The 22,479-nt window shown below is 44.5% G+C and overlaps 1 long non-coding RNA gene across 1 annotated transcript; it reads left to right on the plus strand.

Annotated features, from left to right (window-relative positions):
• Window positions 1-21: 21 nt before the first annotated feature.
• Window positions 22-21,411, plus strand: LOC106570341 (uncharacterized). Its single transcript, XR_001320650.3, has 4 exons — window positions 22-343; window positions 12,631-12,766; window positions 13,042-13,184; window positions 14,864-21,411. It is a non-coding gene; the product is annotated as an uncharacterized LOC106570341 (long non-coding RNA).
• The last annotated feature ends 1,068 nt before the right edge of the window (window positions 21,412-22,479 follow it).

Consider the following 22,479-nt stretch of genomic DNA (forward strand, 5'->3'; position numbering starts at 1 on the left):
GAATACACCCCTGACCTCTGGCTAAGTAGATTCCCTTCAGTACCTCTTGCGGATGGATGGTGGTTCTCCCTTTTTTATTTAACTAGGCAATTCAGTTAAGAACAAATTCTTATTTACAATGACGGCCTGCCGGGGAACAGTGGGTTAACTGTCTTGTACAGGGCAGAACGACAGATTTTTACCTTGTCAGCGATTCAATCCAGCAACCTTTTGGTTACTGGCCCAACGCTCTAACCACTAGGCTACCTGCCGCCGCATTGCCGCCATGAACTTCTCAAACTCCCCCTCAGGCACAAGACCCAGCTCCTGGTAATAGTGTTCAAACAGCTTGTTCTCCTTGGAGGTAAGAGAAGAGACGAGAATTGCAGCCTCAGATGGCCAGATCTTGATAGAGTTCACCATTTTAGTACAATAGCTATAACCTGGGCCCAAATCTGCTTGTACCGTATAGCTTGTACCGAGTCGGCAAGACAGCACAAGGACATCTGGCACCAAACTACAATAGCTAGTTAGTTAAGCATGTCAACAAGGTATGATAAGTAATGGGTTGTGCGATAGTAATCAAATGAAAGTTGCTGGCTCGCTAGGGAGAAATTAAATCGCTCTTTGACTTGGCATAACGTTACAGTAATTTGAAGCTAAGTTAGCTAGATACAGTAACCTTCCCCTAAAGTTAGCCGGCTATCTATGATTAGCTATCAAACATTACAGCATTGTCCCTACTATATCCCTTCCGCCAGGCTTGCTATTATTTTGATGCTCCTTCTTTCTCTGTCGACTTCTCTTCCCCATGTCGGAAATACAAAACCACTCTGGATATGAACCTGCAAAGCAGAAAATTGGTGTAGTCAAAACGTATTTTACTAACAGCGTAATTGAACTGCGAATGGTGTTGCACTCGGGTACTGCCTCTGACGAACACACAACGCTCAGTCGTCACTAGTTAACCCAGTCACAAAGTCATAAACCCCGCCTATTTATACAATTTATCTTCTTAAAATGTGATTTTAAACCTAACCTTAACCACAATATTAACCTTATACCTAACCGCAAATTAAGAAAAAAAAAAAATAAATCTCTTTTCATGAAAACATTTTTGTGGGGGTGTTATTTAGCGGAAACCACACTGCTCGTGGACCCATTTGAGACAGGACCCCAGTTTGTCAGCCAGCAGTTTATGGGTGACCATGTATTCGCCAGAGAAATGTAAAAAAAAATGTCAGTGCAACATTTTAGCCAACTGGAGACAGACATACTATATGTGAAAATTGCTTGATGTCCATGCCCCCAACAATTTGTGTTTTTTTGTGTGCACTGACACCCCTTCCTCCAAAGAATGTCCGATAGTGGCTTATTCTTCGCCAGTCAAGGAAACGATCATGTCTGAACAAGAGATACGAATTTAGAACAAAAACTCCAGCTTTTGCCAACATGTGTAATTGAATTAATCTAAAAGTACTGCAATTTCATATTTTCACCACAATAGAGTGGTTTCTCCTGAACACACCCCAAAATGGGGTCTATGGAATGTGGGGCTTCGATTAATATCGCCCGGGCGCCCATGTATGCGTATTTGAAATGGTGAAAGTTGATTGCATTCGTTTTGGAACGGGCTGCCTCAGGTGCGTGAGCCAGGTGCCCGGTTCAAAACCCACGGCGAAATCGTCTCAAAACATACAAAAGTGACATAATTAAGCACGAGGAGTAATGAGTAGGTGATTGCTTTGATAAAAACGTGTTATCTGTCTTAACAATGAAAATTAAACCATATGGAAAATACATGTTTTATGTTTCTGCATGGTACACGATACTTCCTTGTTGGCAACATGACCGAACAGCGCAGAATACTGTTCAATCCGAGAAGTGCGCTCCTCCCTCACCGTTTTTGCATAGCACATCACAGGCCAGGGTCCGGTGCCCCATGGCTCAGAATAATCTAATCCGCCCAATGAGTTATATACAGTATACACTATTGGGGTTTTAAATTGAATAACATTGTTCAATTTTATATTGGCTGGATAATGACACGTGACTCGATTAGTTTATTTGGATTCGGGCTCCTTTAATTAAGTTCAATTCAAGGGGCTTTATTGACATGGGAAAGACATGTTCACATGTTGTTGTTTTGTCGCACTGCTTTGCTTTATCTTGGCCAGGTCCCAGTTGTAAATGAGAACTTGTTCTCAACTGGCCTACCTGGTTAAATAAAGGTTAAATACAACAAACAAAAAAATAGTTAAAGTAAAAAGGAATATAAATCAACATAAGTATGGGTTGTATTTACAATGGTGTTTCTTCTTCACTGGTTGCCCTTTTCTTGTGGCAACAGGTCACAAATCTTGCTGCTGTGATTTCACACTGTGGTATTTCACCCAATAGTAATGGGAGTTTATCAAAATTTGATTTGTTTTTAAATTCTTTGTGGGTCTGTAATCTGAGGGAAATATGTGTCAATTATATGGTCATACATTTGGCAGGAGGTTAGGAAGTGCAGCTCAGTTTCCACCTCATTTTGTGGACTGTGCATACGGCAACCTTTCTCAAAAGCAAGGCTATGCTCTGTGCATTGTCTGTACATAGTCAAAGCTTTCCTTATTTTTGGGTCAGTCACAGTGGTCAGGTATTCTGCCACTGTGTACTCTCTGTTTAGGGCCTAATAGCATTCTAGTTTGCTCAGTTTTTTTCTTAATTCTTTCCAATGTGTCAAGTAAATATTTTTTGTTTTCTCATGATTTGGTTGTGTCTAATTGTGTTGCTGTCCTGGGGCTCTGTGGGGTCTGTTTGTATTTGTGAACAGAGCCCCAGGATCAGCTTGCTTAGGGGACTCTTCTTCTGGTTCATCTCTCTGTAGGTGATGGCTTTGTTACGGAAGGTTTGGGAATCATTTCCTTTTACGTGGTTGTAGAATTTAACAACTCTTTTCTGGATTTTGATCATTTGCGGTATTAACTTAATTCTGCTCTGCATGCATTATTTGGTGTTTTACGTTGTAAACCGATTATATTTTTTCAGAATTCTGCATGCAGAGTCTCAGTTTTGTGAACTCATGGTTGGTGAGCGGACCCCAGACCTCACAACCATAAAGGGCAATGGGTTCTATAACTGATTCAAGTATTAATAGCCAGATCCTAATTTGTATGTCAAATTTTATGTTCCTTTCTTGCCTTGTCGTTCAGATCTGAGAGACAAGATCTTTTGACCCATATCCCACGGTAGTTATTGGGGTCAAATGTGTATTTTTGTGGATTGGGGTTATCAGTCCTTGGTTCCAAATATTGGGGAAGATACCAGACCTGCGGATGATGTTAAAGAGTTTAAGTATAGCCAATTGGAATTTGTTGTCTGTATATTTTATAATTTCATGTAGGATACCATCAACACCTTTTTGGGTTGGAGGGTTTGTATTTTGTCCTGTAGTTCATTCAATGTAATTGGAGAATCCAGTGTGTTCTGGTCATCTATACTAGCAAATTCTAAAAATGTGTAATTTATTATGTTTTTGCTGTTTGTTCTTTTTTATAGAGCCAAACAGATTGGAGAAGTGGTTTATCCATTCATCTCTGTTTTGTATAGATAGCTCTTTGTGTTGTTGGTTTAGTGTGTTCCAATCTTCCCAGAAGTGGTTACGTTCTACAGATTCTTCAGTTACATTGAACTGATTTCTGATGTGCTGTTCCTTCTTTTTCTGTAGTGTATTTCTGTATTGTTTTATTGATTCACCATAGTGAAGGCATAGACTCAGCTTTTCTGGGTCTCTATGTTTTTGGTTGGATAGCTTTCTCAATTTTTTTCTTAGGTTTTTGTATTCTTCATCAAACCATTTTTTATTGTAGTTAATTTTCTTACTTTGTCCGCTTGAAATGTTTATATTTGATAGGGAAGCTGAAAGTTCAAATATACTGCTAAGGCTTTCTACTGCCAAGTTTACACCTTCACTATTGCAGTGCCATTTTTTGTCCAGTAAGTTGTCTTAAAGGGATTGAATTTGTTGTTACCTAATTGTTTCTTGGTAGGTTTCCACACTACTTTCCTTCCATCTATAGCATTTCTTAATATTGTGCAGTTCCTTTGGCTTTGATGCCTCATGATTGAGTATTGCTCTGTTCAGGTAGACTGTGATTTTGCTGTGATCTGATAGAGGTGTCAGTGGGCTGACAGTGAACACTCTGAGAGACTCTGGGTTGAGGTCAATGATAAAGTAATCTACAGTACTACTGCCAAGGGATGAGCTGTAGGTGTACCTACCATAGGAGTCCCCTCGAAGCCTACCGTTGACCCAGTGTGCGGCAGAGCTGCAGGAGTTGTGACCCATTTTTGTTGGTTGTTTTATCATAGTTGTGTCTAGGGGGGCATATTTGGGAGTGAATACTGTCACCTCCAGGTAGGTGTTTGTCCCCCTGTGTGCTGAGGGTGTCAGGTTCTTGTCCAGTTCTGGCATGTAGGTCTCCACAGACTAGTACATGTCCCTGGGCCTGGAAATTGTTGATCTCCCCCTCTAGGATGGAGAAGTTGTCTTCATTAAAGTATGGGGATTGTGTTGGGGGGATATAGGTAGCACACATAAGGACATTTTTCTCTGTTGAGATCATTTCCGTATTAATTTCTAGACAGATGTAAAATGTCCCTGTTTTGACTAATTTAATCGTGGGTTAGGTCTACTCTATACCAAATTAGCATATTCCCTGAGTCTCTTCCCTGTTTCACACCTGGTAGTTTGGTGGATGGCACTACCAGCTCTCTGTAACCTAGAGGGCAACCTGTGGGTCTGTCTCCTCTATACCATGTTTCTTGTAGGATGAGAATGTCTGTACTTCCAGTTTCTATGATGAAGTCTGGGCTCCTGCTCTTTAGGCCAAAGACAGATGACCTCAGACCCTGTATATTCCTGGATGAGATAGTAAAAGCTTTGTGTTTCATAGTGTCTAGTGTTGTTTTGTGTGGTTTAGGCTGGGAACATCACAGTAGGTGTGAGCAGAGCATGTTGAGCAACTGATACATACCTGTTAGGTTGCAGGATGGGGCTTGGGCGGGTTCATTAGTGGGTTTGGGGCCTGTTGCTCTGCTCATGGCCTGGGCATATATGTCGCTGTCATATTGAGGTCCTTGCTGCAGGGGCAGGGTGCATGGGGGGAGGTAGGTCTGATCTGGGGGGGTGGTCAGGGTTTGTTTGGGGTGGTCTCAGCTGGTTGGGGTGTGCCTAGTGAAGCTGTGGTCTGGGTGTAGGTCCTCTTGGCGTGGGTTCTCTCTGTGTAGGTCCTTCAGGCGGTGGTCTTGCAGGTCTGGGAGGGTGTCTCGCTGGTCTGGGCAGGGTGTCCGTTGCTCTGTTGCTCCTGTGTGAGGTGATGGGGCTGTGGTTAAGGGTGACGTCCTTTAGGGTCCTGGCAAAAGTTGGGATTGCTGCCTTGTACAGGTGGACCTGGTGGTAAAGGCTGTTCAAGTCCAGGTTGGAGTGGCGGGCCAGGTAGACATTACGTTTTGAGGCACATTCCCGGGAAATGCTTGCATTCACCCGCTGTATGTTGACAAGGTGAATGTCTTTTCATGGTAGCAGGGTGGAGATAACAACTTGTGTGTTGGGGAAAGTGGAAGAAGCTTTTTCAATCATTCCCTTGTGCTGTGACCATCCTTTCCTGCTGGGCCCTCAGGTAGTTTGTGCCCCTGTGAATTATAATGTGGCTGGGGGACTCTAGTCTGTCCTCTGACAACAGCTCCAGGGCATGCCTAGTGTTTGGACAAAAGTTAGTTCTCTTGAATGTATTTGCCATTTGAGTCAATGAGGAACACCATTTCTGGCTTTTGTGTGTCCTCAGTGGATGTGTGGGGGTTGTCATGAGGGTTATCGGGGGAGCTGACAGGAGGGCTGTTAGGAGGGGTGGGGTCTGTTGGGTTGGTGGGTCCTGTGTTGTCTGTTCCATTGCGGTGTTGAGGTTGTGGTCGGGGTCTGAGGTGGGCTGTTCTGCTGGCTTCTCTGGGGGAGTTTCCTGCTCTCTGTCACACCTCAGCTTTCTCACCTCATCCTTCACTGCTGTTAGCTGTGCCATATGTGTCTCTCTCTCCTCCTTCACTGCTGTTAGCTGTTCCATGTGTGTCTCTCTCTCCTCCTTCACTGCTGTTAGCTGTGCCATGCGTGTCTCTCTCTCCTCCTTCACTGCTGTTAGCTGTGCCATATGTTCCTCTCTCCTCCTTCACTGCTGTTAGCTGTGCCATATGTTCCTCTCTCCTCCTTCACTGCTGTTAGCTGTGCCATGTGTTCCTCTCTCTCCTCCTTAAGTTGTCTCACCTCAGTCCGGAGTGCAGCTAGCTCTGTCAGAGAACTGTCCATCTCCACCTTCAGCTCTCCAGGTCTTGTTGGGAGGGTGTTGTTGTGCTGGTCTGTTTCATGGGTCTGTTCTGTCTGAATTGTGTGGACTAGCTCTCTGAGCTTCATCATGTCTCTCTCCAGCTTCGATGATGGAGGAGCAGTCAGTTGTGGGACCTGGGTGTGTTCAGTGCTGGGGGGGGGGGGGGTGACTATCCTCGTCTGCAGGACAGTTTGAAGAGGTGTGATCAGACTGACTCAGGATGGGGGAGTCGTCACAGAGAGAGAGCTTTTCCTGCTGTGCTCTCTTTTTGATCCTGTAAAAGTCCTACTGGAACTGCATGAGGATGCCCTGCAGCATTACTGTCCCAGACGTTGACAGAGGTTGTTTCCATTTCTTCAATGTCTAGTATTCAGAGTTTCCACCCTGGGCCAATGCCCTCTCTCTCTCGACATAGGGGTAGTGAGCTCTTATAGCAGTGTGCCATGCCAGGGCATGGTCTGTGTAGTAGTCAGCATATAGTGTCTCTGGATTATCCTTGAGGAGCTTATTTTTGTACTCAAGAGTTTTCACACATCTCACTTCACACGTCAGTGCTAATTGAAGTTGCAGCCAAGTCTGTTCTGTCCGAGAAGCTTGGTAGCCTTATTTGCTAAGCTTTATATAACAAAATTACCTAGAGATTGTCTTTTACTTTTTGGCTTCAGAAGTAGGTTCAGACTGAACATTGCTCACTCAGTTTTGTGTTGGATGTTATTTCAAGGTTTCCGCTATGTTTCTTCTGCAGGTCTGCTAACTGCTAGCTTGCCAGCCCCGGTCTGCTAACTGCTAGCTTGTTTAGCCCCGGCCTACTAACTGTTAGCTTGTTAGCATCGGCCTGCTAACTGTCTGAATCGCCGTGTCCCCAGTCAGCCCAACCACTGACTGGACCCATATGTTCACTTGGCTACGCATGCCTCTCTCTAACATCAATATGCCTTGTCCATTACTGTCCTGGTTAGTGATTACTGTCTTATTTCACTGTAGAGCCTCTAGCCCTGCTCAATATGCCTTAACCAACCATGTTGTTCCACCTCCTACATCACCTGGTTTAAACGTCTCTAGAGACTATATCTCTCTCATCATTACTCAATGCCTAGGTTTACCTCCAATGTACTCACATCCTACCTTACTTTTGTCTGTACACTATGCCTTGAATCTATGCTATTGTGCCCAGAAATCTGCTCCTTTTACTCTTTGTTCTGAACGTGCTAGACGGCCAGTTCGTATAGCCTTTAGCCGTACCCTTATCCTAATTCTCCTCTGTTCCTCTGGTGATGTGGAGGTTAATCCAAGTCCTGCAGTGCCTACCTCCACTCCCACTCCCCAGGTGCTCTCATTTGTTGACTTCTGTAACCATAAAAGCCTTGGTTTCATGCATGTTAACATTAGAAGCCTACTCCCTAAGTTTGTTTTACTCACTGCTTTAGCACACTCTGCCAACCGGGATGTCTTAGCCGTGTCTGAATCCTGGCTTAGGAAAACCACCAAAAACCCTGAAATCTCCATCGCAGACTATAACATTTTCCGCCAAGATAGAACTGCCAAAGGGGGCGGTGTTGCAATCTACAGCAAAGATAGCCTGCAGAGTTCTGTATTACTATCCAAGTCTGTACCCAAACATTTCGAGCTTCTACTTCTAAAAATGCACCTTTCCAGAAACAAGTCTTTTCACTGCTATAGACCTCCCTCTGCCCCAGCTGTGCCCTCGATACCATATGTGAATTGATTGCCCCCCATCTATCTTCTGAGCTCGTGCTACTAGGTGACCTAAACTGGGACATGCAATACCTCTCTTGGGGAGGTGGGACGCTCCACGGTTCACACTATTCAACAGCCAGTGAAAAATCAGAGCGCCAAATTCAAAACCACAAAATGTCATAATTCAAAGTTCTCAAACATACCACTATTTTACACCATTTTAAAGATACACACAGCCACGATTCCAATGTCTTGAAAAACATAACACCCCGGCCATCCTACAATCTAAGCTTGATGCCCTCAATCTCACACAAATTATCAATGAACTGTCATGACGTTGGCCTGTGGGTAAGGTTTATGACCCCCCCCCCCCATAAATACCTTTCTCCCTTCCCCTCTCTGACCCTACTGAAGGACTTGAATAGCCTGTGTTAAATATAGAGAGTCTGGGAACATCAAACAAATGGGGAAAAGGAACCATATTTTGGTAATAAAACCAGTTGGAAATATGCTTGGGAACGTAATGAGTATGTATGTCAGTTCGGTTGTCATCTGAGACATTATGACTGATGACAAGATGACATAAACTGTACCTGAGAAAGTATACACCCTCTAGTTATCAGAGTGACATGGAATTGTTATGCAATTGGAATGTTTGATATTGGAATTGTTTGTTAGGAGATTACATTTAATTTTAGCTTCCAAATGAGAGAATTGGGTTTTCATAAGGAAAGTGCCCTGCTTGATCAGTGGCCCACCCCTGTGCAGAGACAGGGGTTATAAACGATGAAACACATCCTTCCCCCTCTCCACTATATAAGCCTTTGACGAAAAGATAACCACGTTGTTCCAGTACGTGAGGTCTGCAGCCTCTACGTTAGAAGGACACACGTCAAGTACAGAACTAAGCCAACCTCGGCGTGAGCTTTGGTGGCGAATGGTATGAACTTTGAGCTTATTCACTACAGAAGTGATACTTCCTAGCCGTTGAGTTAGCAGCGGCCGCTGTAGACGGGGGCTAGGAAAGGACGGACGACGGATCCAGTCTAACAGACGGACGAAGATACCGCCACGTATCCAATTTACCACCAGAGACATTCTTCCGAGGACAGGAAGATCTGTTGGCCAACCTGGCCAGCATCTACGACCAATATACCGAAGCGCAGCTCAGAGTAAATATTTATTGCATTTTCCTTTTCCAAATGGGCGGTAATTTAGTAATGCATAAGATAATGTATTTACGATAGCATAGCTGCTGTTTCTTCGTTCCTAAATCTTCCCGCTCTTTCATTCAAGCCCAACCCCCTTTCCTTTGTGTAACCAGCTTTCATACAGGTTCCGTCCACCAGGACGTTTTCTGTATGACATCATTTGTATTCTGTGTATATGTAATTCTGTGTGATTAGGTATTTGGTAAATAAATAATTAAACCCAATTTGGTATTGCTGATTCAACTTGTTAGCCAGGGTTCGTGAAGATAGCCAAGAATTTACAACTTTCATTATGAGACTGAAAATAAGATAAGGGTTAATATTGACTGCTACCGATGTAAAGTATTACTAAGTATTTTAAGAGTTTATTCGGAAGATAACGGCTCTATAAACGTTATTCCGTGGTGCCCCGACTTTCTAGTTAATTACATTTACATGATTAGCTTAATCAGGTAATATTAATTAGAGAAAGAATTTTATAGGTTAGCATGTCATATCACTTAATCCGGCATAGCCAAAGACACGACAGAACCTACCAGGTACAACCCCAAATCCGTAAACACGGGCACCCTCATAGATGTCATCCTAACTAACTCACCCTCCAAATACACCTCTGCTGTTTTCAATCAAGATCTCAGCGATCACTGCCTCATTGCCTGCATCCGTAATGGGTCTGCGACCAAACGACCACCCCTCATCACTGTCAAACGCTCCCTAAAACACTTCTGCGAGCAGGCCTTTCTAATCGACCTGGCCGGGGTTTCCTGGAATGACATTGACCTCATCCCGTCAGTAGATGATGCGTGGCTATTCTTTAAAAGTGCCTTCCTCACCATCTTAAATAAGCATGCCCCACTCAAAAAATGTAGAACTAGGAATAGATATAGTCCTTGGTTCACTCCAGACCTGTCTGCCCTTGACCAGCACAAAAACATCCTGTGGCGTTCTGCATTAGCATCGAATAGCCCCTGTGATATGCAACTTTTCAGAGAAGTTAGGAACAAATATACACAGGCAGTTAGCTTTTCTAAGGCTAGCTTTTTCAAACAGAAATTTGCACCCTGTAGTACTAACTCAAAAAAGTTCTGGGACACTGTAAAGTCCATGGAGAATAAGAGCACCTCCTCCCAGCTGCCCACTGCTCTGAGGCTAGGAAACACTGTTACCATCGATAAATCCACTATAATTGAGAATTTCAATAAGCATTTCTCTACGGCTGGCCATGCTTTCCACCTGGCTACCCCTACCCCGGTCAACTGCCCGGCACCCTCCACATCAATCCGCCAAAGCCCCCACCATTTCTCCATCACCCATATCCAGATAGCTGATGTTCTGAAAGAGCTGCAAATTGTAGACCCATACAAATCAGCCGGGCTAAACAATCTGGACCCTCTCTTTCTAAAATTATCTGCCGAAATTGTTGCAACCCCTATTACTAGTCTGTTCAACCTCTCTATCGTATCGTCTGAGATTCCCAAAGATTGGAAAGCTGCCGTGGTAATCCCCCTCTTCAAAGGGGGTGACACTCTAGACCCAAACTGCTACAGACCTATATCTATCCTACCCTGTCTTTCTAAGGTCTTCGAAGCCAAGTTAACAAACAGATTATCGACCATTTCGAATCCCACCATACCTTCTCCGCTATGCAATCTGGTTTCAGAGCTGGTCATGGGTGCACCTCAGCCACGCTCAAGGTCCTAAACGACATCATAACCGCCATCAATAAGAGACATTACTGTGCAGCCGTATTCATCGACCTGGCCAAGGCTTTCGACTCTGTCAATCACCACATTCTTATTGGCAGACTCGCCAGCCTTGGTTTCTCAAATGATTGCCTCGCCTGGTTTACCAACTACTTCTCTGATAGAGTTCAGTGTGTCAAATCGGAGGGCTTGTTGTCCGGACCTCTGGCAGTCTCTATGGGTGTGCCACAGGGTTCAATTCTTGGGCCGACTCTCTTCTCTGTATACATCAATGATGTTGCTCTTGCTGCTGGTGATTCTCTGATCCACCTCTACGCAGACGACACCATTCGGTATACTTCTGGCCCCTCTTTGGACACTGTGTTAACTACCCTCCAGACGAGCTTCAATGCCATACAACTCTCCTTCCGTGGCCTCTAACTGCTCTTAAACGCAAGTAAAACTAAATGCATGCTATTCAATCGATCACTGCCCGCACCTGCTCGCCCGTCCAGCATCACTACTCTGGACGGCTCTGACTTAGAATATGTGGACAACTACAAATACCTGGGTGTCTGGTTAGACTGTAAACTCTCCTTCCAGACTCACATTAAGCATCTCCAATCCAAAATTAAATCTAGAATCGGCTTCCTATATCGCAACAAAGCATCCTTCACTCATGCTGCCAAACATACCCTCGTAAAACTGACCATCCTACCGATCCTCGACATCGGTGATGTCATCTATAAAATAGCCTCCAACACTCTACTCAACAAACTGGATGCAGTCTATCACAGTGCCATCCGTTTTGTCACCAAAGCCCCATACACTACCCATGATTGCGACCTGTACGCTCTCGTTGGTTGGCCCTCGCTTCATACTTGTCGCCAAACCCACTGGCTACAGGTTATCTACAAGTCTCTGCTAGGTAAAGCCCCGCCTTCTCTGCTCACTGGTCACCATAGCAGCACCCACTCATAGCACGCGCTCCAGCAGGTATATCTCCCTGGTCACCCCCAAAGCCAATTCCTCCTTTGGTCGTCTTTCCTTACAGTTCTCTGCTGCCAATGACTGGAACGAACTGCAAAAATCTCTGAAGCTGGAGACTCATATCTCCCTCACTAGCTTTAAGCACCAGCTGTCAGAGCAGCTCACAGATCACTGCACCTGTACATAGCCCATCTGTTAACAGCCCATCTATCTACGTACCTCATCCCCATACTGTATTTATTTATTTATCTTGCTCCTTTGCACCCCAGTATCTTTACTTGCACATTCATCTTCTGCACATCTACCATTCCAGTGTTTAATTGCTATATTGTAATTACTTCGCCACCATTGCCTATTTATTGCTTTAACCTACCTCATTTGCATTCACTGTATATAGACTTTTTGTTTTCTTTTGTTCTACTGTATTATTGACTGTATGTTTTGTTTATTCCATGTGTAACTCTGTGTTGTTGTATGTGTCGAATTGCTATGCTTTATCTTGGCCAGGTCGCAGTTGCAAATGAGAACTTGTTCTCAACTAGCCTACCTGGTTAAATAAAAAAATGTTTTTGTTAGAACCATCCTTTATCTTTATTTATGATTGGACGATGGAGCTGGACATACCAGTGATTTGATCACATGTACGCATGTTTCTCAAGTGATGTATGTGTTAATTATTGAGTTGGATACTTTCCATTTTTTTTTCAGGAGCTACCTGCTTTTCTGGTGCCACTGTGCCTTATGCTGTGGACTTCTGCTGAGAAAACCACTCATCTTCCCAATCAGTTACTGCTGGTTGGTTATTTTGCTCTGCCCAGAATACCTGCCCATATGCATTGCACCAGTAAGCCTATGGTCTGATGAGTCTTCCCAAGTGTCCCCAGTGGATAGGCCAAGTACCTGGTTGAGAACCACTGTTCTAGGTGACAGTGTTCAGTTCATTAGGCATTTTGATAGCTGAAATCCAATTGTAATTTAAAATGAAATCGGTAATAATAATGCATGTCATTGCCTAAATGATGTGTCAACATTGTAACTTGTTTCTCAGCCATGAGAAACATCCACGTTAGACAACTGGTGGTGAAATTATTATTAATCAGTTCTATTTTTTTCTTCTAGATCATCTATCCATTTTTTTTTTGGTGGAGGGAAATCTACATCATTTGCATTGTTCGTCCTGGCCTTTGTGTTCTGCATCTATAATGGCTATATGCAGGTCAGCTACCTGAGCAACTGGGTTACCAGCCCCTGCTTCATCACAGGTAAGAGACATGGGTGACATACTGCATACATCAGGGTTCCCCAACTGGCGGCCCTTGGGCACAATTTGACCCGCGAGTGATTTTATTTGGCCCCCATGCGTTCTGAGAAAAATGTATAAATAATGTTGGACTTAAAAGACTGTAAAAACACCAGCAAATCAGCTCAAGTGAGTTTAATTTTGGATATCTGTTCCAAAGTATTTCCACGAATAATAGAGAGATATACACAGTGTACAAAACAATAGGAACATTTCCATGACATAGACTGACTAGGTGAATCCAGGTGAAAGCTATGATGCCTTATTCAGTATGTTTACATGCACACTAATAATTAGATATCAAACAGATTATGACAGTAGACAGATTATGCAGTAGTCATGTAAACACCTTACTCTGCTTATCTTAATGGGTGTGAGGTAAAAATCAAAGTAAGCATACATCGATTAAAATACCTGGTTTTCTGAGCAATCTTTCAAATTATTAGGACACGTACAGTAAACACCTTAATTGGTGTTCCAGCTGTGTATTTGATCTGCACATGAGTTAGCACCAGCCGAGAGCCTCCCTCTTTAGCGCAAGTGAAGTGTATTCGGAACAACTGAATGTATGCTTCTTAGAAGTAGTTTTCACATACAAACTTCATATGTCTGAACTCAGAATCAAATATGCTTCCAAAAACAACATGTTCGCTGTGGTAGAATGTTTATTTTGATTGCCGATTTTCTACATTTATCAGAGTGCCATCAGGTAGCCTGATTTCAGATGTATCCATGTAAACAGGATTATTAAGGAAATCGTTCTTGCAAAGCATTTAAACATTTTAATCAAACTATTATATGAATCTGACTATCCACAATAATCGTGGCATGGCATAACTCTAGAACGATCAGGGACAATACATGAAGAAATTCACGGAACTAATGAGTACGGTTACAATAATGTAACCATACTCATTTGTTAAATCCACTTCAATCAGTGTAGATGAAGGGGAGGAGACAGGTTAAAGAAGGATTTTTAAGCCTCGAGACACTTGTGCCATTCAGAGGGTGAATGGGCAAGACAAGATTTAAGTGCCTTTGAACGGCTATGGTAGTAGGTACGAGGTGCACCATTTTGAGTGTGTCAAGAACTGCAACGCTGCTGGGTTTTTCACGCTCAACAGTTTCCTGTGTGTATATCAAGAATGGTCCACCACCCAAAGGACACAACTGTGGGAAGCATTGATGTCAACATGGGCCAGCATCCCTGTGGAATGCTTTCGGCATCTTGTGGAGTCCATACCCCGACTAATTGAGGCTGATCTGAGGGCAAAAGGGGGTACAGCTCAATATTAGGAAGGTGTATGTGATCGTATACAAATGTAAGCAAGGTTTGAAATTATGTTTTAGTCAAATATTATATCTGTTTGGGCTTCTTGCGGTCAATCTGCAGTCTACAAATTATTTGAAATTATGTTCCGGCCCCCTGATCATCCTCTCAAGAAAAAAATCATAACCCACAAATTACACAGTTGTCTGTCAATATGTTCCGTGAATTTCTTCATGTATTGTCCCTGATCGTTCTAGAGTTATGCCACGCCACGCTATCCATAAACACCTCACATTTCCAAATGTTCACCTCATTGGTCGTCTTCTACACACTGTCATTATAAATCAGCTTCCCCACTGGTTGATTTTCAGGCTCTGTGCTGGGGTTGGTGGGTTGGTTGGTGAACGTTCACTCTGACCACATCCTAAGGAACCTACGGAAGCCTGGAGAGAGGGGCTACAAGATACTGTACCAAAAGATAAGATTCCTGCTACCTGCAGGTTCGCTCTGGCCAATCAAAACCACTACCTGGAAGTTTCCTAGTAAAGCACTGATCCTTAATCTACGTCTACATGCAGTGGAGAATCACTGCTTGTTCCTTTTCAGCACGTGTTAAATTCATTTCACAAAGGGCCGAGTGTCTGCAGGTTTTCGCTCTTCCCTTGAACATAATTAATGAATTAAGGTCACTCATTAGTAAGAAACTCCCCTCACCTGGTTGTCTAAGTCTTAATTGAAATTGAAAAGAAAAACCAGCAGACTCTACGCCCTCCATGGAATGAGTTTGACACCCTTGCTTTACAGTTACAGATAGTGCATATCCATTGACTTATTCCACATTTTGTTGTTGTTACACCCTGATTTGTTTTACCTGTCTTGTGCTTGTCTCCACCCCCCACCAGGTGTTTCCTATTTTTCCCCATTATCCCCTGTGTATTAATACCTGCGTTGTTCTGTTTGTCTGTTGCCAGTTTGTCTTGTCGGGTCTTACCAGCGTGTTTCAGGTTGCTTCTGCGCTTAAGTTTGTTTTTCGAGTCTTCCCGGATCTGACCTTTCTGTCTGTCCTGACCCTGACTTCCGTTCTGTCCCTGTTTGACCCTGCCTTGGATTACGAACCACTGCCTGTCCTCGACCTGCCCTTTGCCTGCCCCTTTCTATAATAAATATTCTGAGTATTGAACTATCCACCCCCTGTGTCTGCATCTGGGTCATATCCCGAGTCGTGATAGTACGAACTGGCCATGACTGACCCAGCAGACTCGGACCAGCTCCGCGACGCTGTCTCTTCCCAAGGAGCCACCAGGAGTTCCTTGAAAGGCTTATGGAAAGACTCCAGACCTTGGTGGAAAACCATGACCATGCTTTCAATGCATTACTGGAGCTATTCCACGGATTTTCTAACAGGCAGCAAGCCACAACTGTAACCTCCCAGATTCTCAGTAATCCCGCTACCTGCAGTGTTTCTCCCCAGCCTACCCCAACTTCCCGTTAACCTTGCTTACCTCCTCCGGAGCACTACGCTGGGGATCCAGGAACCTGCCGGGCTTTTCTCTCCCAGTGCTCCCTCATTTTCGATCTGCAGCCCTCTTCGTTTCTGTCGGACCGTTCTAAGATGGCGTATCTTATAATGCTGTTGTCCGGGAGGGCACTCGCCTGGGCTACGGTGGTATGGGAGCAACAATCCACCGTTTGCCTTAGGCTGGAGGATTTCGTGGCGGAAGTAAGGAAGGTGTTTGACTTGCCGTTGTCTGGGATAGAGGCGGCTCGCAAGCTACTTCAACTGTGTCAAGACTCCCGTAGTGTGACAGACTATGTGGTAGACTTTCGCATTTTAACCGCCGAGAGTTCCTGGAACCCGGAATCCCTGTTCGACACGTTCCTTCATGGATTATCGGAGGGAATTAAAGACGAGCTCGCAGCCCGGGAGCTGCCCTAGTACCTTCACTCTCTCATAGCCTTGACCATAAGGATCGATGGGTGGGAACGCAGTAGGGAGAGGTCTGTTCCTGGGCACACACACCTGTCCACGGTTTTCCCCTCGCCCCCGAAGAACCCCTGAAATCCCAGACGCCTGCATTCCCGTGAGAATCCGATGTCACACGACTCTGTTGACTCTCCTATTCACATCTGTAGCCATTAAATGCTATCCACATTGACAGGACCGCAGTGGAGATGGTGAAAACTTCACGTTTCTCGGCGTACACATCACCGATGATCTGAAATGGTCCACCCACACAGACAGTGTGGTGAAGAAGGCGCAACAGCGTCTCTTCAACCTCAGGAGGCTAAAGAAATTCGGCTTGGCCCCTTAGACCCTCACAAACGTTTACAGATACACAATTGAGAGCATCCTGTCGGGCTGTATCACCGCCTGGTATGGCAACTGCACTGCCCACAACCGCAGGGCTCTCCAGAGGGTGGTGCGGTCTGCCCAACGTATCACCGGGGGCACACTGCCTGCCCTCCAGGACACCTACAGCACCCTATGTCACAGGAAGGCCAAAAAGATAATCAAGGACATCAACAACCTGAGCCAAGGCCTGTTCACCCCGTTACCATCCAGAAGGCGAGGTCAGTACAGGTGCATCAAAGCTGGGATCGAGAGACTGAAAAACAGCTTCTATCTCAAGGCCATCAGACTGTTCAATAGCCGGCTACCACCCGGTTACTCAACCCTGCAACTTAAAGGCTGCTGTTCTATATACATAGGCATGGAATCACTGGTCACTTTAATAATGGAACACTAGTCATTTTAATAATGTTTACATACTGCTTTACTCATTCCATATGTGTATACGGTATTCTATTCTACTGTATTTTAGTCAATGCCACTCCGACATTGCTCATCCTAATATTTATACAGTGAGGGAAAAAAGTATTTGATCCCCTGCTGATTTTGTACGTTTGCCCACTGACAAAGAAATGATCAGTCTTTAATTTGAATGGTAGGTTTTTGAACAGTGAGAGACAGAATAAAAAAAAATCCAGAAAAACGCATGTCAAAAATGTTATAAATTGATTTGCATTTTAATGAGGGAAATAAGTCATTGATCCCTCTGCAAAACATGACTTAGTACTTGGTGGCAAAACCCTTGTTGGCAATCAAAGAGGTCAGACGTTTCTTGTAGTTGGCCACCAGGTTTGCACACATCTCAGGAGGGATTTTGTCCCACTCCTCTTTGCAGATCTTCTCCAAGTCATTAAGGTTTCGAGGCTGACGTTTGGCAACTCGAACCTTCAGCTCCCTCCACAGATTTTCTATGGGATTAAGGTCTGGAGACTGGCTAGGCCACTCCAGGACCTTAATGTGCTTCTTCTTGAGCCACTCCTTTGTTGCCTTGGCCATGTGTTTTGGGTCATTGTCATGCTGGAATACCCATCCATGACCCATTTTCAATGCCCTGGCTGAGGGAAGGAGGTTCTCACCCAAGATTTGACGGTACATGGCCCCGTCCATCGTCCCTTTGATGCGGTGAAGTTGTCCTGTCCCCTTAGCAGAAAAACACCCCCAAAGCACAATGTTTCCACCTCCATGTTTGACGGTGGGGGTGGTGTTCTTGGGGTCATAGGCAGCATTCCTCCTCCTCCAAACACGGCAAGTTGAGTTGATACCAAAGAGCTCCATTTTGGTCTCATCTGACCACAACACTGTCACCCAGTTGTCCACTGAATCATTCAGATGTTCATTGGCAAACTTCAGACGGGCATGTATATGTGCTTTCTTGAGAAGGGAGACCTTGCGGGCGCTGCAGGATTTCAGTCCTTCACGGCGTAGTGTGTTACCAATTGTTTTCTTGGTGACTATGGTCCCAGCTGCCTTGAGATCATTGACAAGATCCTCCCGTGTAGTTCTGGGCTGATTCCTCACCGTTCTCATGATCATTGCAACTCCACGAGGTGAGATCTTGCATGGAGATTGACAGTTCTTTTGTGTTTCTTCCATTTGCGAATAATCGCACCAACTGTTGTCACCTTCTCACCAAGCTGCTTGGCGATGGTCTTGTAGCCCATTCCAGCCTTGTGTAGGTGTACAATCTTGTCCCTGACATTCTTGGAGAGCTCTTTGGTCTTGGCCATGGTGGAGAGTTTGGAATCTGATTGATTGCTTCTGTGGACAGGTGTCTTTTATACAGGTAACAAACTGAGATTAGGAGCACTCCTTTTAAGAGTGTGCTCCTAATCTCAGCTCGTTACCTGTATAAAAGACACCTGGGAGCCAGAAATCTTTCTGATTGAGAGGGGATCAAATACTTATTTCCCTCATTAAAATGCAAATCAATTTAACATTTTTGACATGTGTTTTTCTGGATTTGTTTGTTGTTATCCTGTCTCTCATTGTTCAAATAAACCTACCATTAAAATTATAGACTGATCATTTCTTTGTCAGTGGGCAAACATACAAAATCAGCAGGGGATCAACAACAAAAAAATTCCTCACTGTATATTTCTTAACTCCATTCTTTTACTTTAGATCTGTGTGTATTGTTAGATATTACTGCACTGTTGGAGCAAGGAACACAAGCATTTCGCTACACCCGCAATAAAAATATACATATATTTTTTATTACACCTTTATTTAACCAGGTAGGCTAGTTGAGAACAAGTTCTCATTTACAACTGCGACCTGGCCAAGATGAAGCAAAGCAGTGCGACAAAACAACAACACAGAGTTACACATGGAATAAACAAAACATACAGTCAATAACACAATAGAAAAAGTCTATATACAGTGTGTGCAAATGAGGTAGGATAAGGGAGGTAAGACAATAAATAGGCCGTAGTGGCGAAATAATTACAATATAGCAATTAAACACTGGAGTGATAGATGTGCAGAAGATGAATGTGCAAGTAGTGATATGGGGTGCAAAGGAGCAAAATAAATAAATAACAGTATGGGGATCAGGTAGTTGGATGGGCTATTTACAGATGGGTTATGTACAGGTGCAGTGATCTGTGAGCTGCTCTGACAGCTGGTGCTTAAAGCTAGTGAGGGAGATATGAGTCTCCAGCTTCAGTGAATTTTGCCGTTAGTTCCAGTCATTGGCAGCAGAGAACTGGAAGGAAAGGCGGCCAAAGGAGGAATTGGTTTTGGGGGTGACCAGTGAAATATACCTGCTGGAGCGCATGCTACGGGTGGGTGCTGCTATGGTGACCAGTGAGCTGAGATAAGGTGGGGCTTTACCTAGCAAGGACTTGTAGATGACATGGAGCCAATGGGTTTGGCGACGAATATGAAGCGAGGGCCAGCCAACAAGAGCATACAGATCGCAGTGGTGGGTAGTATATGGGGCTTTGGTGACAAAATGGATGGCACTGTGATAGACTGCATCCAATTTGCTGAGTAGAGTGTTGGAGGCTATTTTGTAAATGACATTGCCAAAGTCAAGGATCGGTAGGATAGTCAGTATTACGAGGGTATGTTTGGCAGCATGAGTGAAGAATGCTTTGTTGTGAAATAGGAAGCCGATTCTAGATTTAATTTTTGATTGGAGATGCTTAATGTGAGTCTGGAAGGAGAGTTTACAGTCTAACCAGACACCTAGCTATATGTAGTTGTCCACATATTCTAAGTCAGAACCGTCCAGAGTAGTGATGCTGGACGGGCGGGCGGGTGTGGGCAGCGATCGGTTGAAGAGCATGCATTTAGTTCTACTTGCATTTAAGAGCAGTTGGAGGCCACGGAAGGAGAGTTGTATGGCATTGAAGCTCGTCTGCAGGTTAGTTAACACAGTGTCCAAAGAAGGGCCAGAAGTATACAGAATGTTGTCGTCTGCGTAGAGGTGGATCAGAGAATCACCAGCAGCAAGAGCGACATCATTGATGTATACAGAGAAGAGAGTCGGCCCAAGAATTGAACCCTGTGGCACCCCCATAGAGACTGCCAGAGGTCCGGACAACAGGCCCTCCGATTTGACACTGAATTCTGTCTGAGAAGTAGTTGGTGAACCAGGCGAGGCAGTCATTTGAGAAACCAAGGCTGTTGAGTCTGCCAATAAGAATGTGGTGATTGACAGAGTCGAAAGCCTTGGCCAGGTTGATGAATACAGCTGCACAGTATTGCCTCTTATTGATGGCGGTTATGATATCGTTTAGGACCTTGAGCGTGGCTGAGGTGCAACCATGATCAGCTCAGAAACCAGATTGCATAGCGGAGAAGGTGCGGTGGGATTCTAAATGGTCGGTGATCTGTTTGTTAACTTGGCTTTCGAAGACCTTAGAAAGGCAGGGTAGGATAGATATAGGTCTGTAGCAGTTCAGGTCTAGAGTGTCTCCTCCTTTGAAGAGGGGGATGACCGTGGCAGCTTTCCAATCTTTGGGGATCTCAGACGATATGAAAGAGAGGTTGAACAGGCTAGTAATAGGGGTTGCAACAATTTCGGCAGATAATTTTAGAAAGAGAGGGTCCAGATTGTCTAGCCTGGCTGATTTGCAGGGGTCCAGATTTTGCAGCTCTTTCATAACATCAGCTATCTGGATTTGGGTGAAGGAGAAATGGGGAGGCTTGGGCAAGTTGCTGTGGGGGGTGCAGGGCTGTTGACCGGGGTAGGGGTAGCCAGGTGGAAAGCATGCCCAGCCATTGAAAAATTCTTATTGAAATTCTCAGTTATCGTGGATTTTCGGTGGATGTGACCAATAAAAATATGTGTGTATGTGACCAATAAAATTTGACTTGATTTGATAGGCTGGTCATGGCTCACATCAACGCCATCGTCCCAGACATCCTGGACCTACTCCAATTCGCATTCCACCCTAACAGATCCACAGATGACACAATCTCTATTGCACTCCACACTGCCACAATACTTATTTCCCTCATTAAAATGCAAATCAATTTATAACATTTTTGACATGCGTTTTTCTGGATTTTTTTGTTGTTATTCTGTCTCTCACTGTTCAAATAAACCTACCATTAAAATTATAGACTGATCATTTCTTTGTCAGTGGGCAAACGTACAAAATTAGCAGGGGATCAAATACTTTTTTCCCTCACTGTATTGTGCTGACATTGCTTCCAGAGGCAGTTTGGAACTCGGTAGTGAGTGTTGCAACTGAGGACAGATTATTTTTTTACTCGCTACGTGCTTCAGCACTCTGCGGTCCCGTTCTGTGAGCTTGTGTGGCCTATCACTTTGCAGCTGAGCCGTTGTTGCTCCTAGACGTTTCCACTTAACAATAACAGCACTTACAGTTGACTGGGGCAGCTCTAGTAGGGCAGAAATTTGACAAACTGACTTGTTGGAAAGGTGGCATCCTATGACGGTGCCATGTTGAAAGTTACTGAGCTCTTCAGTAAGGCCATTCTGCTGCCAATGTTTCTCTATGGAGATTGCATGGCTGTGTGCTTGATTTTATATACCTGTCAGCAATGAGTGTGGCTGAAATAGATGATCCACTAATTGGAATGGGTGTCCACATGCATTTGCCCATGTAGTATATGTGAGAATGCTGTTCATTGACTACAGCTCAGCTTTCAACACCATAGTGCCCTCCAAACTCATCACGAAGCTAAGGACCCTAAGACTGAACACCTCCCTCTGCAACTGGATCCTGGACTTCCTGACGGGGCACCCCCCGGTGATGAGGGTAGGCAACAACACATCTGCCACTATGACTCTTAACACGGGGGCCCCTCAGGGGTGCATGCTCTGTACTCTCATTGTACTCCCTGTTCACCCAAGACTGCCTGGCTGCACACGACTCCAACACCATCATTAAGTTTGCTGAGGACACGACGGTGGTAGGCCTGATCACCGATGGCGATGAGACAGTCTATAGGGAGGAGGTCAGAGACCTGGCAGTACCGTGTCAAAACAACAACCTTTACCTCAACTTCAAGACAAAGGAGCTGATCATGGACTACAGGAAACGGAGGGCCGAGCACGCCCCCATTCACATCAACGGGGCTGTAGTGGAGAGGATCGAGAGCTTCAAGTTCCTTGTTGTCCACATCACTAAGGATCTATCATGGCCCACACACATCAATAAG

The sequence above is a fragment of the Salmo salar genome, chromosome 14 (assembly GCF_965601325.2).
Source record: "Salmo salar chromosome 14, fSalSal1, whole genome shotgun sequence".
Classification (NCBI taxonomy): Eukaryota; Metazoa; Chordata; class Actinopteri; order Salmoniformes; family Salmonidae; genus Salmo; species Salmo salar.